This window comes from Dermacentor variabilis, chromosome 9 (genome assembly GCF_050947875.1).
Source record: "Dermacentor variabilis isolate Ectoservices chromosome 9, ASM5094787v1, whole genome shotgun sequence".
Classification (NCBI taxonomy): Eukaryota; Metazoa; Arthropoda; class Arachnida; order Ixodida; family Ixodidae; genus Dermacentor; species Dermacentor variabilis.
This window is the reverse complement of record NC_134576.1, coordinates 18,080,346-18,098,678: the sequence shown is the minus strand read 5'-3', so window position 1 is coordinate 18,098,678 and position 18,333 is coordinate 18,080,346.

The window sequence follows — 18,333 nt, the reverse complement described above, 5'->3', positions numbered from 1 at the left end:
AATGCTGTTTGCCATAGACCAGTTGGATCTGTTACACGATGGAACACTGCCCTGCCAAATGAAAATCAACTCCAATTTCTTTTACAAGCCCACTGTACAAAAACATTGCTGATGCATCTATCCTTGGGAGATGATCGCCCACGTTGATGTCATTAGCAATATTTCATTTGATAAGTGCGTAATTGGTATATGTGCTTTATGCGTTGTTATGATTGTGTCCGCATGACATCTGCGAATCACGAAACCTTCATCAGCCGACACACCAAGTGGCAGTCTCGCTGCCATCCGTAGTACCGAACGACAGCGCTTGCATCTCGCTGTGTCCCTACAGTCCCACTTCGTCGTGACAAATACCCACTGCAGGCGGCCACGCTCGACGCGGAGTTTCGGGCGTGGCTCTATCAAGTAAACGAGGACTGCACACCGCTCGTGTCACGTTTGGGCCGTCCATTTTGGGGCGGCTGGCACCCGCCCGCATCACACGTATGCAATGCCGAAGTCGTTTGTTCAGGCACACACCTAGTGCACCATTTTTCTGCTCGGCCAGACAGGCTCCAGCAGCAAGCACCGCAAACTGGGTCAAGTTCCTGAAGAAAGCTAATCACATTAAAATTCATATTTCCCCAAAAGTGCACATTTTAGGGCTAGTTGGTTCGTTGCATCACTTGAAGTCGTACATCGCTGGATTGACATGCATGTGATCGCGATAGCGCACGTCCTGCCGTCTTTCATGTTCCTGTCAATCCAGCGCTATGACTTCAATTTCACCAGAAGTTCACACATATGTACACTATAAAGCAAACGGAACACACACGGTGACAGAAAGACTGGAACATGGTGTTACTAACAATTGAGGGTTTTATTGCAAGTCATCAATGTCTATGTCATCGCATAACAAAATAAAAAATAGCACTAACTGAACAACCCAGCAGTTTATTGTCACGTAAAGGCACCTTCGAGAAATAAGCAGGATTTCTTCTTCTAACAAGGATACAAATGGGAACCTGACGCAATCATCTCTTATTTCCTTAATATCTGCGGCTTCTGCGACTTCTCTGGTAAGCCGTTCAATGTCCCTGGCCAGCTATTCTGTGTGGCTGAACAATGGCTTACATCCCCATCGCACTCAATGCGCAAATATCAGCCGTCAGGACACGTTTTACAATGTCCAGTCTGCAGCGACAGCGTGATGCTTCGTGACGGCTTGGTGCGGTCGCTATGAAGCGACCTGCGGCGGTGCAAAAAGATGAATAAATATATGCGAGGCATTTTTTAATTGCAGAGGTGTGGTTAATGGCTGCCGTAAAAAAATCAGCCAGGGACTGTGGGGAATACGGCGTTGCTCAGCTGAGGACGAGGGTGCGATTTCTGGCCGCATTCCTAAGGTGCTGCAATGTCCGTGTGCCATGCTTTGGGCAAAAAACCCCAGTTGGCCACAATTATTCCGGAGCCCTTAATCAACATTGGCATTTCTCAGTAGCTCACTTTGGACTACTGAGAAATACTATAATAAACTATTTCTATATAATAATCACCATAACGGCACGTTGCGGGAAATATGGAGTGCCGAAAATCGTTGAAGAAGGAAAGAAGGACGTTTCGGCTCCACTACGGAAGCCTCGTATACAATCGACGCGAAGATCGTGAAGAAGGCTCCCGTAGTGGGGCCCAAACGTCTTTCTGCTTTTTCAACAATTGGTCGGCGCTCGGTATTTCCCGCCATGGATTTTCCCGACCAGACCGGCTTCCGTCAGACCCTGGATTTCATTGCTCTCCGTGACGGTTATGTCCAACCTACCATCACCGAGATCCGCCGCTTCATTTCACTAGTAACCTGCACTTCAGCATTTAACGGACATATTCAATTCAACCAAAACTGCAAGGCAACGGGCGTGATTCCTGATTACCACTGAGCAGGACCGTAGGAAGGGACTTTGTACTCCACATCATTTCCAAAGCTGAACGCGTTAATTCTCCTGCAAGCCAGGATCACGGACTGCAGAGACAGGATTCGCTCACTTGAAAAGGAGACTTTCTTTGCACGCCGCTGATTTGAATGCAAGTGTCCCGACGATTATAAAAGCCTGCCGCTGCACGCCAAATTTCATGCCGGTTTACGCGTACGCCAACGAAAAAAAAAACCAAGTTTCAAATGATACTCCTCATCGTAAGGATCCTCATCGTCACGATCCTTCCAAGGCTACTAACCGCAGCTCGCTGCACAAGCTTTCTACACATAAACTCGACGACGCCGAACTGTCTGTGTTGAGTCCCAGTCTCAACTACAACTTGGTTCCTGAGCCCGATCCAAAAAAATAAACTCAGTGCCCTTCCACTCTGTGAAGAAGGACGACCAGCGAAGCTGTGTATGTGGCGAACTGCACCTCCGCCGCGGGTTGGTCCCGCGTTAAAATTACCTCGGGGTCGGCCCACGTTTTTCCTTACCAAGCTAACAATGACACGAAAGTTTTCTTGGACGGTAGAGGTATGCAGATACACTGAAAAAAAAACACACTGCGCGCCGTGCAAAATGCGTTCATGAGTATCGAGCCGGCCCGCCGCGACGAAGCGCGTGCCCGTGTCCTCAGCGTGCTCGCCGCCCTCCAACGACATCGAAAACCGGATCCTCTGCTGCCCGAAGAACAAAAGGCTCTAAAACCACTGTGTGACAATGGGGACATCGTAGTACTCCCCGCAGACAAGGAAAACGGCACGGTCGTCTTAGACAAACGGGACCATGAAAATAAGATGCAAAGTTTGCTCGAGCAAGAAGTAGCGTACACGTCCCGGAACTATGATCCTACTTCAAAGCTTGAAAAAGACTTGCAGAAACTATTACGTGACATGTACCGCTTTGTTCTTTCACAGCCGAAGTACCTTTATACTTTCCTTCTGTGCAACAACCGTTCCGCGCCCGCTCTGTATGGATTACTAAAGATCCACAAATCCGGCATCCCGATGCACGCAATCGTCGACTTCACCCGCTCGCCTCTGCACAAGCTGTCAAATTACCTGCACCACATTATCTCCCTTCTGGTCGGAAAAAGTGTGACTTCACATACAGAACTCGTACGAATTCAGTGGAAAAGTTCGCAACACTGTTCTTGATGACGACAAAATCCTGGTGTCGTTCGATGTAAAATCGCTTTTCACCAGTGCACGAACAGAGCTCGCCGTCAAGGTTTCCACATGTGCTCTCAAATCGCACCCAACTCTACCGGAAAGAACACCAATCAACGCTAAAGACATCAGCAAACTACTGCAGTTCTGTCTCGGCAATAACTATTTCATGTTCAAGAAGATATTTAAGCTGGTCTATGGAACGGCAATGGGTTCTTCGATTTCAGTCACCGGAGCTGGAGCTCGCGGGATCGAATCCAGGTCACGGCAGCCGCATTTCGATGGGAGTGAAATGCGAAAACAGCCCTGTACTTAGATTTAGGTGCATGTTAAAGAAACCCAGGTGGTCGCAATTTCCGGAGTCCTCCACTACGGCGTGCCTCATAATCAGAAAGTAGTCTTCGCACGTCATGATCATCATCATCAGCCTGGTTACGCCAACTGCAGGGCAAAGGCCTCTCCCATACTTCTCCAACTACCCCGGTTATGTACTAATTGTGGTCGTGTTGTTTCTGCAAACTTCTTAATGTCATCCGCCCACCTTTCTACCGCCTCCTGCTACGCTTCCCTTGGAATCCAGTCCGTAACCCTTAATGACCATCGGTTATCTTCCTTCCTCATTACATGTCCTGCCCATGCCCATTTATTTTTGTTAATTTGAATTAAGATGTCATAAACCCGCGTTTGTTCCCTCACCCAATCTTCTCTTTTCTTATCCCTTAACGTTACACCCATCATTGTTCTTTCCATAGCTCGTTCCGTCGTCCTCAATTTAAGCAGAACCCTTTTTGTAAGCCTCCAGGTTTCTTCCCCATAAGTGAGTACTGGTAAGACACAGCTGTTATAGACTTTTCTATTGAGGGGATAGTGGCAACCTGCTGTTGATGATTTGAGAATGCCTGCCAAACGCACCCCATCCCATTCTTATTCTTCTGATAAACATTACTTCAGTTTTCTGCAGATTAATTTTCAGACCCACCCTTCTGCTCTGCCTCGCCAGGTCAGTGAGCATGCATTGCAATTGGTCTCCTGAGTTACTAAGCAAGGCGATATCATAAGCGAATCGCAAGTTGCTAAGGTATTCTCCATCAACTTTTATCCCCAATTCTTCCCACTCCAGGTCTCTGAATACCTGCTGTAAACAGGCTATGAATAGCATTGGAGAGATCGTATCTCCCTGTCTGACGCCTTTCTTTATTGGGATTTTGTTGCTTTCTTTATGGAGGACTACAGTGGCTGTGGAGCCGCTATAAATATCTTTCAGTATTTTTACATATGGCTCATCTACACCCTGATTCCGTAATGCCTCCATGACTGCTGAGGTTTCGACTGAATCAAACGCTTTTTCGTAATCAATGAAAGCTATATTAAGGGTTGGTTATATTCCGCACATTTCTCTCTCACCTGACTGATAGTGTGAATATGGTCTATTGTAGAGTAGCCTTTATGGAATCCTGCCTGGTCCTTTGATTGACAGAAGTCCAAGGTATTCTTTATTCTATTTGCGATTACCTTAGTAAATACTTTGTAGGCAATGGACAGTAAGCTGATTGGGCTCTAATTTTTCAAGTCATTGGCGTCCCCTTTTTTTGTGGATTAGGGTTATGTTAGCGTTCTTCCAAGATTCCGGTACGCTCGAGGTCATGAGGGATTGCGTATACAGGGTGGCCAGTTTCTCTAGAACAATCTGCCCACCATCCTTCAACAAATATGCTGTTACCTGATGCTCCCCAGCTGCCTTCCCCCTTTGCATAGCTCCCAAGGTTTTCTTTACTTCTTCCGGCGTTACCTGTGGGATTTCGAATTCATCTAGACTGTTGTCTCTTCCATTATCGTCATGGCTGCCACTGGTAATGTATAAATCTCTATTGAACTCCTCAGCCACTTGAACTATCTCATCCATATTAGTAATGATATTGCCGGCTTTGTCTCTTAACGCATACATCTGATTCTTGCCTATTCCTTGTTTCTACTTCACTGCTTTTAGGCTTCCTCCGTTCCTGAGAGCATGTTCAATTCTATCTATATTATACTTCCTTATGTCAGCTGTCTTACGCTCGTCCATTAACTTAGACAGTTCTGCCAGTTCTATTCTAGCTGTAGGGTTAGAGGCTTTCATACATTGGCGTTTCTTGATCAGATCTTTCGTCTCCTGCGATAGCTTACTGGTATCCTGTCTTACGGAGTTCCCACCGACTTCTCTTGTACACTCTCAATGATGCCCATAAGATTGTCGTTCCTTGCTTCAACACTAAGGTCCTCTTCCTGAGTTAAAGCCGAATGCCTGTTCTGTAGCTTGATCCGGAATTCCTCTAGTTTCCCTCTTACCGCTAACTCATTAACTGGCTTCTTATGTACCAGTTTTTCCGTTCCCTCCTCAAGCCTAGGCTAATTCGAGTTCTTACCATCCTATGGTCACTGCAGCGCACCTTGCCGAGCACGTCCACGTCTTGTATGATGCCAGGGTTAGCGCAGAGTATGAAGTCTATTTCATTTCTAGTCTCGCCATTTGGGCTCCTCCACGTCCACTTTCGGGTAACGCACTCGCGGAAGAAGGTATTCATTATCGGCATATTGTTCTATTCTGCAAATTCTACTAATAACTCTCCCCTGCTACTCCTAGAGCCTGTGCCATATTCCCCCACTGAGTTGTCTCCAGCCTGCTTCTTGCCTACCTTGGCATTGAAGTCGCCCATCAGTATAGTGTATTTTGTTTTGAGTTTACCCATCACCGATTCCACGTCTTTTGGCACATTAAATCCCATAATTTGATAAATAATTTCAGTCGCCGCAGCGAACTTGACAGTGGAGTCACAAGTGCCTCACGCCCTCTCTATCTGCACACCACGTCCAAGGATATTCCTCCGGTACGTAGAAGATTGCTTCGGGATTATGAAAACGGCTTTGAGCGCATTTTTTTTTTTCGTTTCATTAGCTTGCCACCGGCTATACAATTCACGACAGAGGAAGTATCCGATGGCCGTCTTTCTAGACACCGTAGTAAAACTCGACGGTAATATAATGTCGTTCAGCATATTCAGAAAGGACACGTACACTGGTGTGTACCTCAACCTCAGTTCCGTACACACGACCTGTTACGAGAAGTCAATGGCCACCTCACTTGTACGCCGTGCAGAAAAGCTCTCCTTAATCCCTGAGGACCGAGCGGCTGATCTAGCTACCACACGTTATGGCTTATCGCCTTCGGACTACCACAGTTCGTTTATGAAAACTATGAAAAATTGCGTAGCTCACCCAGCGTCCCAGTAGCCCCAGCGACAAGAGAATAAGATTCCGATTTTATACGTCCCCGGCGTAGGCGAAAGCCTGTCCCAACTCTTACGGTCGTACGACGTTGACGTCGCACACGTTGACGTCGAAATTGACGAAGTTCGAAGTTGACGTCGTACAGCTTCGGCACGCAATGGTGACGGTTAAAAGCAAGGTCGCAAAAGAGCCCGGGGACAGGATTCCTTGCGCTAGTTGCGAACACGTGTGCATCGGTGAAGCGGGCAATTTCGGAAAAAAGACTGAAACGGCAAAACTATGACGTCAACAGCAAGCACATGGCAACAAACTCACTTTCTAAACACGTAAAGTTCACGGGCCATGACATCGACTAGGATAGCGCGAAGATAATTGGAAAAGCAAGGAAAGGGATGGCAAGGCTTTACCTGGAATCCCTTCATATCCAGACGACGTCACACACGCTGAGCCGCAAGTAAATGAACCTGCCCCCGATATACACCCGATCCTTACGTCAAACCATGAAGCGTAAACAAGCAACTTCCACTTCATTCCCTTTGCGAACAAGTTTCCCGTAGTGGGGCCGAAACTTCTTTTTTTTCTTTTTCAACGGTTGGTCGACGCTAGATATTTCCCGTCATGAATTTTCCCGACCAGACATGTTTCCATTGAACCCTGTAACTTATAACGTGCCGTTAAACCATACAGTTTATTTAGCTTAACCTCAGACTTGTAAGCACAGCGGCTGGCTTGATGTCAATGCAAGTAGGTGCTGTCGCGATTCAATCGTAGGTGAAATCTGATGGTAGGCTTGAAACATACTTAAAATTGTACACAACATACTACTCCGTGATATTTGAAATTTGCTACAACGCGATACGTCGCACTTGTAAGCCAAACAGGCATTCTCATAAGTTATTTTCTCCCACAGTTTCAATTTATTCTCATGGTACAAACTCCACGGTTAACCTCTGGTCCAGTTGAAACCATCTCCACACAGGTATCTGTCAAACGATCTAAATAAGCATTCTTCTTACTTCGGGAACGCTTTCCTAAGGTGCCCGTTGCTTGTTATTATCATGGTCCCGTAGATACAAAGGTACCGTTACAGCAGAAACATTAAAGGCGTTTTAGTGTACGCGAAAGTGAGGCGCTCGCATGGCCGCAACATAACAACCTTTTATCCTGCTAGGTGCAAAACGCGCAAATACTTTTTAAATTACTTAGCCTAAATGGAACGTAAATGATTATGTGCACGAAAATAAATAGTTTAAAAGTTAAATAAAACGTCCTCACCATGACTCCCTCCTTGCCTCCATTGTGAGATTTGGGCTTGGATGATATCCTGTAGGATACAGAGCCGGAATTATAGCGTATTTTTGAATACAGATGCTCCTACCTCCTCATGCACTAGTTCCAACGTAACTTATAGCTGCCATTTTCAATTAGACACAAACAGTGCCTAGGCAAAACAGGTAAGTGAAAGAGGGTTAGGATTAACGGGCATAATACAGACGTGTCAAAGATACTTCCGAAAACAGTCACACGTAATTTCAACCTACCAGGCGACAATTCGAACAAACTGAAACTTCATATTCTACCGTCAGACTTTCGTACGTACAGAGACAGAAAATAGAGAGCCATATCTCATCCTCAAGTTCAACAGACTGCAACTAAAACCCATAATTGTTTCAAAGGCAATCTTTCAATACATTTGTTACTCTAATGGCGCAAATAAAACCAGCATTCCTCAACTTTTAGCGGTCTCACAACTGGTTAGACCAGAGCGGATCGTATCTCCTATACCGATTTAATACGCCATTATATGTTTACAACGGATTTGTTAGTTAGACCATAAATGCCCAAAAGTGTTATATTCCTGTTTTCCCGGTTATCTGAAAAATAACTAGTGTGCTCACAAAGTTTATAATTTGAGAAAGTATGAAACACGCTAGGGGCAAAAATTATGCACATCCGACGTACTGTGGTAATGAAAGCATGCGGAGCATTGTAAATTTATTTTTGATCGTTTTAATCTGTTAGCATTCTTCGAGTACATGACGCACTTTTCGAAGGCTGTCTATACGTGATTGTGCGTGTGTTCGTATCTAACCACTATCCCACGTTCCTGGTTCACTGGGCTGTGTCAGTGGTCTAGTGGGTAGCACATCGAGCTGCAGTTCAGAGGTAACAGACCTCGAAACCAATCATTGAACGAACTTGGGTCACTGAGTGCTATTGCGAGTCGGGGTAGAAGACGAGAGACGGACTCCTGGCGCAAACGACGAGCAGACGAAAACTTTTATACAATATGTGCATATAGCAGGTAATCGCATACAGTTGGCGGTACCGCAGCACGCACCAGACTGACGGGGCCGAACTGTGCTTTCTACGGTCATTGGACGGACGTGAATAGCATTGTACTAGAAAGCTTACTTTCTTTGCTTTCCAATGACACCTAGTATTATCGCCTAGCCTAAAGCATTACCTGACGGCAATCAAAACAGTGTGAACAAAAACAACGTTTTTGCTCTACTGGCCTCCTTTCTACTACGTTTAGGGCAAAACTGTTCTTCAACAGAAAAAATCCAATTTGCTGTACCTTTAAATGAAATGTTACGCATGACTTTTATTATGTGCTGCGTGTAAAGCAATGAGAAACTTACATAGGCGCTCATAAAAACGGGCAAAGCAATGAAAATTTGTGAGTAAATATCTTTCTTTTTTCCTTTTCCACGAAGAACATTTTTATTTAGCAGTTTCTAGGCTACGGTGCACTTACCCTTTGTGTCAAGTTGTTTTGTGCTCGGATGAACAGTTCATGAGTTACTATTAATCCAAAGTGGCAATTTATGGCTCTAGTTCGTCACGTATTACCAAAGAATATGCAAAACTGTTCAAGCTGAAACCCTAACGTTTTCAAGAATCAAGCAGCAAGCCCTTCTATGCCATTCTATGAAGAGGAAATTGCTTTATATTGATTAATGAATCTACAAGGAAGCAGCAAATTTAGCTAATTTTCTGCGGGCCAGGTCCATGCAAATTGATATTCATTTTCATGTACACGCTAATTCACAACGAGCGCTGCACATTAGTGGAGCCATACGACGTCTTGTAATTACCAGCACTCACGAGTTTTACTCAGCAGTGCTTGAAACAAAATATTTTCAATAAATGATAAATCTCACAACCGTTTGTTTTCTGGTGGCGCAATCTGTACAAAAGAATATCAAGCTGTTTCACGTCAGTTCCAACATTTGTCAAATGTGTAGCCAGTTAACATTACTAAGCAGCAAAACGCAATTGGATTCTTTCTCTATAGTCAGTGCTTGGCTCAGTGTTGTCGTCGCGCCTCCTCTACATTCTTTGAAGCGCACGTATCTGCAACCATGCCATCAATGTAATCCAACGAGAGCTCACATAATTGTGTTTGCTGGGAGAAAAAAAATAAAGAGCCGTGCACAGTACATAATGAGTGCATGCCAGCTAGCCAGCAGTTTAGGCTATTGTGTCATTGTACCATGGAGAACTGCAAATAAAGTGAGATTTTAGAAATTTCCTCGGTGCACACTTTTGTTCACAGGTGGCCGTGGAAGCGTTCTTGAAGTGCGCGCAAAACTTGCCCTAGCCTCCTTCTGTTTTCCAGGCTCGTACGACGGTATCTGCAAACTTGCTTCCCCACGCGGTGAGGTGCGACGTGTTGGGCAGAGTATTGTGCTAGTCCTATTCTACGCGGCGCCGGTTGAATGACAGTATCAGCAGCAAACAATGAGCGAGCCTTATTTTCTCGACTGCAGTGAAAAGCGCGATGGCTGCGGGTCCTGTAACCTTCCAAGCTGCGAGCAACAGACAAGATGTCAAATGTTCCGACACCCAATGAAGTTTATAACCAGGTGATTTCCATTAGGTCGCCTTATCATTGAACCGTATATCGTATTTACCCGCGTAATCATCGCGCTCGCATAATGGTCGCACTCCCACATTGTACACTTTATATTTCGAGTAATCATCGTATCCTCGAAAATCACTGCAGTAATTAACACCCTGTTTTGATGCATGGCAGCCGATCGAGCAGATTTTTCCGCCATTTTCTTTTCGCGAAGCTCTTCCGCCACTGCTTGCGCACGTTCGCTCGAAAGTATCTGAATATAGCAGAGAAAGGAGAAGCACGGAGAGCGCGAAAAAAGCAGGCAAACCCTTCTACATTTTTGTTTATTCTGCAAACATGCATGCACTTTCTATAAAAAACAGCTTGCCCGCAGGCACAAAGCATAGCAGATGTGCGAAAACGGCAATGGAACGCAGCTCGTTCAACTCAAAGGTTTGTGGAGGTCACAGTACAGGTGTCCCATAACGAGGTGGGGGTGTATTCACTATACTAAAGGTCGCAAAAAGGTTGCAGTGGAAATCAAAAACACCCTCGTTGCAGCTGCGATCCCTCGCATGTCACCGCTCCCTAAATTCCATTGGCTATGGCTTTCGTCTTTGCTCCTTTGCCTACATCACTGTACGTGCACCTGCTGACGCCTAGGTTATTGACAAACTGCCTACGTGATTTGCTTTCCTTCGTTCTTTTTTTAATTCATAATGCCACTGCATATACTCGCAACTATGCTCTTTTGCTATGGCACCACTGTATGTTCGCACAAGTTTGCATTCACGGTTGTCTTCGTTGACTTTGGCGTGAGCCAATGCACATGTTGGTATTCATGACGCCACTAAATGTACGCGTGCTTAGGGTGATAAACTACTTTGTGGGCCACTGTCTGTACACGCGCAACTGTGTAAAGTCGTTATTCACGTTTTTGTTTGCTCTCTCTCACCTCTTTCTTTCTTTACGGAGAAAAATGTAGAAATTGAACTCTGTGCTTGCGATCGCACTCTTGATAAAGGCCGGATCCTGGCCGAAACGTCAGTGAGGTCCTGTTATTTTTTGTACATGCTATACATACATATATATATATATATATATATATATATATATATATATGTATAATTTATTGCTTGGCTAGTTCGTTGATGCTTAACAACTGTATACTGCTGAGCGCAATTCCAAGACGGGACAGAAGATAGACACAGAATATATATTGTACAGTAGATAGAGGGAGGAGTCTTCCAAATAGACGCTTCTCTTTAATGACGGCCAAAAAGAGCGTGCACATTACGCGCTTCATCGTCATTCATAGCACCAACGTTTGCGCGCCGTCTCGCGGTGCAGGAGCCCCACATCACATCATTCTGTCAATTGCCCCCCCCCCCCCATGTGAAAAGAGACCGTCTCGGTCGCGTCAAAAAGTTATTTCAGCGACGACAAGAAATGGAGCTCCTCAGGTGCATCTTGACGTTCACTACGCGCATAGTATGGTTTCATGCGCACTACATGAACAACTTCAGCGCGAGGACGACGACAGAGCGAACGGGGTCAGAACTGCAGGTGACGACTCCGTAGGTCACGTCACTGAGGCGGCGTGTGGGCTTGTAGGGACCAAAGTACCGGCGGAGCAACTTTTCCGAGAGACCACGGCGACGGATGGGCGTCGAGACCCACACGCAGGCACCAGTATTGTAATGTAAGCCGCATCGACCCTGGTTGTAACGAAGGGTGTCAGTATCCTGCTAGCTCCAGATACGATGCCGAGCAAGCTGGCGTGCTTCTTTGGCTCTTTGTACAAACTCTTCCACGTGTTCGCTGGTCGGGCTATTATCAGCCAGAGGTAACATGGCGTCAAGTGTTCACGTGACGTAGCACCTGTTGTCGGAGTCTGGTCGGAAGCATGTAGGACCAATGACATGGCCAAGAAATTTGAGCTCTTGGGAAATCCAAGCGGCATTTTTCAGGCTTGATGGTGAGGCTGGCTGTAGGGATCGCAGCCAGGACACTTTCGAGTCGTGCGAGATGTTCCTCCAACGAGCTCGAGAACACGACGACGTCGTCCAAGTATACGAGGCTGGTTCGCCATTTAAGTTCAGCAAGCACGGTATCCATCATCCGCTGAAAGGTGGCAGGCGCAGAACAGACAGCGAAGGGGAGACCTTTGAACTCATAAAGCTCGTCAGGTGTTAGAAACGCTGTCTTTTCACGATCCTGTTCGGCAACTTCGATTTGCCAATACAATGATTTAAGATCCAACGAAGAAAAAAACTTGGCATATTGTGGACAATCGAATGCGTCGTCGATGCGTGGAAATGAATAAACATCGCGCTTCGTGATACGGTTCAACTTTCTTTAATCTTTAGCCTCCGAATGGCACCGACCTCAACACAATTGAGAATTTGTGGGCCATTATGAAAAGGTGCCTCGCTGCCCGTATGCTCCTCATCGCCAACGCCTATGCTCTTTGGATCGAAATTCATCAAACATGCGACGCTTGGAGAGAAGAGCCTGCAACTGTGAAATCTCTGCACGCGTCGATGCTGCAGCGGATCGCCGCAGTCATCGCTTCAGAAGGCCACTTCACTGGACAATAAAAGCCATGTGAAAAAGTAGGCAACCTATGCTATATATTTGAGCAAAGGGCCTCAATTTCTATACAAAACTTCTTGCCTAGTTTTATTCTGTGCTTGTTTTTTACGTGTGCAAATGCATTGGTACGGCCTCATCTTCAAAATCGGGCCTAGGCTACAATGTCTCACCATTGCCTTAAATAAATTTTATGGAGGCTATCGCTTCACATTTTATGCCCGACGCCGCCATGTACTCTACGCGACGTCTCTGTTCTGCAGTGTAGTGTGATTACAACATACATTTCCGGCAGTGGTGGTGGTCTTTGTGAGCGCAGGGTGCGCGAAAAGAAATACTGTACCCGGTACTAAGAGAACACGGCAACAAAAATTTCGACGCAATTATCTGCGGGCCACTACCATGAGCATCTGCGCAACAAAAGTGGAACACGGAGCAGTTACGTTCATAATAAATGTAATCTCAGTTGGCATTAGCCGAGCTCAAATAAAAATTGTATCTTAATGCTCGACTGCCAAAGCCTCTTGGAAGATAACATTTATGGAGACGACGTCGTGTGCTGCAAATAAGGTGCTCCGTCATCCATCGCAGCAGACGCACGGCGATGGTGACGCGGCGCTTCTGTGACGCCCGCAAGTGTCACAAGCGCATCACGGAGAAGCTAGCGACGAGACATGCCCGATAGCGAATACAGGAATGGAATTGATGTTATGAGCGTCCCTTTGGAACGAGGCGGTGGGTTGCGCCACCAAGCTCTTGCTATTATACTGCAAAATGTCCTACCTTGGTTAAAAAAAAAAAACCTATGAACTCCCACATCCAAATTTTCTGATCCCCTATTGTGTACTTTGCTTTCGTACGTCTCCGTTTTTGTCGTTTCGCTACTTTTCTTCCCCCAATCTTCCCAATCGCCTCTTACTAAACTCTATTGTGAATATGTTTACTTTTCCCCTGCTCTCGCTTAACTCAAGGGCTTCAAACAGGCCAGTGGTGCCTAAATTGACCACTGGGCAGATGTCTTCATATCCTATTAAAACAAGCTCCACCGTTTCGCTAGCTTTATCGCAGCAAGCACATGCCTCTCCTTCCGTCTTATAGTTCGCTTTATACGTGCGTGTTCTAAGGCATCATGATCTCGCTTCGAAAAGTAATGAGCCTCCCTTTGAGTTATCATAAATTGTTTCTTTCCTGATTTTGTTTTTTTCCTCTTAAGTAGTTACTCAAGGCAGGTTTTTTTTTTTTTTTTTTTGCATTGCCCCCACCCGTGACATTATAGGACACGCATGTTCAAAGCGCGCCTGGCGGTAGCTTCGTCACCAGGTTGTAATGAAGCCATGCGACGGCAGATGGCGCAGCAATGCATTTTTTCATCGCTCCGCCACGCATCGCCGATCCCGCAAACTTTTGCTGGTGACTGTACAGACAGAGCGGCGGCCGCAAGCGTGGAGCGCGTTCTCTCTCTTCCTCCTGAGCGAGCCAAAGGCTCTATAAAAGACGCCCACGCCAACGGACTTCAGCCTTCATCACAAACTATACTCGCGGACCACTTTCTGTGGCAATGAAGGGAAAGCTACGGAGGCAAAGAGTGCTTCGGAAAAGGTTCCGGTGTTTTAGTCCACTTTAGACTGTGGAAGAGAAAATATCTTAGTAACAGTTAAAAAAGACATGACACACCTCCGAGTGTAAAATTTTACTTATTTTGCAGCTTTGCCCGCGTCTGGGCAAACGCGAAACCGTTCCATGTGGAAGCTGCGTCGATTCAGCGTCTGTTCTGAGCAACCAAAAGCACTGTCAAATGCTGCCGGACTACTTGGCGCGGTGATGCAAGTACAGCGGTGAAATGTTCAGAAGCTACACAGGATTTTCAGCATCTTCGTCTGGGCATAGGAATGGGAGTGCTGTAGTCGGACCAACTTGTTCCGGCGGGTAAAAGACGGGGGCTGGGAGAGATAGAGATTCTTGTTTATGGAAGGAGAAAATTGGGGTAAAGTGCAGCGCAGTAACTGCCTCTCAGTTGAGGGCACCTCAACCGCGCTGCACAGGGGGGAAGGGGAATAGATAGAGGGGTGAAAGAGGGGCAGCGGCGGCGGCTAGAACGCCGTGCGCGGCCAAGTCGGTGGCCTTCGCCTATGAGGCGCGGTGACGCGCCTAGTCGTGACGGAGCAGTGCTTCCTGCGCGGCGAGAGCCGCGTCACACATTTGACGAACGTTGCCGTCGATGGCTGGGCACTGGACGAGCAGGGCCCGGAGTGCAGCAGCGAGAGCGGCTATTAGCGCGTCTCTGGGGTCGCTGTTCGCAGCGGTTGGAGGGCCGCATGACGGCTCAGCTGCGGCTGTCTGGGTGTTGCGGCCGCGCAGGGCTTCACTGTACGATCGGCCCTGCGGGGAGCTAGCAGACGTAGACGGGGCGGCCGTACGCGGCTCGGTTGGTGCGGCGCCGGCTAGTTCAAGCGCTTTTTTGCGCGATAGGGGCCGCTGAGACGAAGACAGCAACACGGCCGCCCTTCTCTCGCGCTGCCACTCAGGCAGCTCGGTTCGGTTGAGGGGTGACGGCCACCGCAATTTACGCAGCGTGGCTTTTCGGCGAGGCAGTCTCCTGTGGCGTGCGACTCACCGCAGCGAAGGCAGCGGGCGTCGCGGAAGCAGGTGGCGCCGGCGTGGCCGAAAACGCCGCAGCGGTCACATTGTAGTGGTCGAGGCAGATGGGCACGAACGGCGCGGAGCTGCTTGAAGAGTTGCACGTTTGTGGGTACGACGCTCCCGACGAAGGTAACAGTGACGCTAGCGCCACTCCGTGAACATGACACCACCGCGACGGGGGCTTCGATGTTTTCTTTCACTGTGCGGGCGTCGAAGGATGGGTCGACCCCATAAATGACACCCACACAGGAGTTGCTGTGCAGTGCCTTCGAGCGCACCGCCACGTCACTGGAGTCGCAATCCAGTGACGTGGCGGTGCGAGGAGGGGCGCCAAGTCGGCACCGCGCGTCACATCCGCAGCCACCACATTGCGACGAAAGTTCACGCGAACGCATCTCACACATGGAACACAGGAGAGTTGGGACGCGATACTATCCCGCGAGAGTGCCAGGAAGGTTGCTTTGCTCCCGGTGGGACGGTATAGAACCGTGACTGAGGTATCGTGAGCGACACCGCCGTCAGCGGGTGGGGAATGCGGCTCGAAGTCGACGAACCGTCGAAAACGGCGTCTCCTTCTTGCGGGCTTCTCCGGCTGTAACGCTGTGGGCTGACAGGGTTGGGCGTTTTTGGCTGCCTCGAGCAGCTGCGGGGAGTTCCGCGGGTTGAGCTCCCCTGTTCGCTCAGGTACTGGGGCACGGGTAGGCGCTCTCGGCCGGCTCTTGTTGGACGAGGGGCCGTCAGCTGGGTCGTCATCGACGGGAGCGGCCACCGCCGCCGGGAGCGATCCCTCGTCCGCCGCAGGTGCGGTGGTCTCGGTGTTGGTGAGCGGGGGCGACGAGCAGGCCGTCGGCGACGACAATGATGGAAAATCCGGCCGGACAGGACTTGCCTCGGGCGAGGTGGTCGCGTCCGTGCGGGAGGACGTAGTGTCGGTACCAATCATGCAATCAAGAAGAAGGTGCCGGCACTCTCGTCGGTGTCGCCGGTCGACGGGCAGCTGGCATTGTCGTCGGTGGAGGCAGCCGAAGTGGGGGCCTCTGAGGTGGTGTCCGTTGAGGCGGACTGTGCGGCGTGGTGGCCGCTGGGAGCAGTCTTCGGCGCATCAAAAGGAAACGCGCGGAAGTATCCAGGTGTATTGGAACGCGCGCGGATGGCGTCGCATTCCCCTGCGAAGGTGGGCATGACGGCGTGGAGCTCGCCGAGTCGGCCGACAGTGCACGCAGCGTACGTGCCTTCAGCCCGCGCTTCCATCGCAAGGCAGGAGGCGATCTGCCGGTGCGCGGCTGCCGTCTACGCGGGTGGTGCTGCAGGGCTCGTCGGAAGTCCGAGTCGTCGAAGCCAGGAGATGGCTTCTTCGGCCTCTTCCTCTGCTGCTTCTTCGGAGGGTCACCCATAAGATATGGGGCCTCCGTGCGGTAGCGTGGCTCAGTAGGTCGTGCCAGCTGCCGGGCGAGCCCTGAAAAGGGCTTCGCTCATGAGGCCGGTCGAAGGCGGAGACGTGCGCGCGCGAGTAGTGGCGGGCGAGCCGTAGTCGTCGGAGCGAGGGGCGATGCGACCGCCCGCTTCGACTGTCCGAGAACGTCTCGGGGGCTGGGATTGGGCCACCTCTTTGTACGGCAGCTGGTAAACCGGTTTTTGTTCTTTAGGGACGCAACCGACCCTTTCTTGCGCACGGTATGCCAAATGAGGCTGAGTAGACGGCTGCCAGAGTATGCGGTTTCAATTGTAGAGTTTTCGGGAGGGATTCGAGATTTTTACAAAGAAGTTGTATCGGGTGTCCGATTTCTTTCAATGCGGCGCTTCTCGAATGATTACCTGTCCGGTGTGAACAACAAGAAGCTATTTTGTGCTTTGTGCGACGTTCTTTTCCCAGTGCCATTGTACAGGTCCGCATACGGTGGAGGCCCAAGCAGCGCTGTTTTAAAAAGAGTAAAGGAAATACAGGTCCCACCAGGAACAAAAACCTTTTTGGAATTACACACAGGAACATTACCAGTTAAGAAGTTTTTGGAGAGAAAGGGAGTATTTTTACCGAGGGGAACGCACTGCTTAATTTGCAAGCATGCAGAGACAATATATCATGTTTTTTTAACTGTTGGGAAGGCGTGTTTTTCTGGGATGTATTGCAGAGGACACTAAAGAAAGAATTTCTACTAGACCCGTATGGCATTTACTACTTAAGCATAGATAATGAGGATGGGGCGCCTTTTGATCTAATTATGCTCTTAGGCCTCCACTGTAGTTGGCGCGCGAGAATGGCAGGATACCATGTTGATAAAGATGTGCGGCCTGCACGAATGTATTTCTGGGAACACATGCACTCGTTTGTCGCTCTTCATAAAGTGACAGAGGAACCATGCGAGTGGCTCCCAAGAGTAGAGCCGTTGGTGGATTTGCGCCAATGTTGATTAGACTGAGGCAGCACGATGCTGGTTGAATACGTGCGCACTCAGCAAATGTATATTCTACTTTGGTTTTCGTTATGGTGATTGTGGTCTCTTGTACCAAAATCAGGCAATAAAGAAAAGAAAGTGCAGCAGATACGTGCCCGTAGCCTTCGCTTCATTTCTACAGAAAATGTCCACGAGTATTTCTTTCTTCTTCTTTTTTAGTGAGTGTCGGTCTTTGTGAGGAAGCTTGTAGAGCTGCCTCTGCGTAGCGATGTACGATGTACGAGTAAATGCACGTAAGTAAACATTCTTTGCTCGTTGTTACGTCGCCGTCGTGTTCTCTGCGGCGGCTCACGCGGAAGCCAGGCGCAGTCAGCGGCGCTGAACTTGTGCCCGTCTGTAACAGCCGTCAAAGAGTTTCGTGATTGTGGATACTGCTTCGACGCGGATGGGTAAGTTGAGAGCGATAAGGGCTTA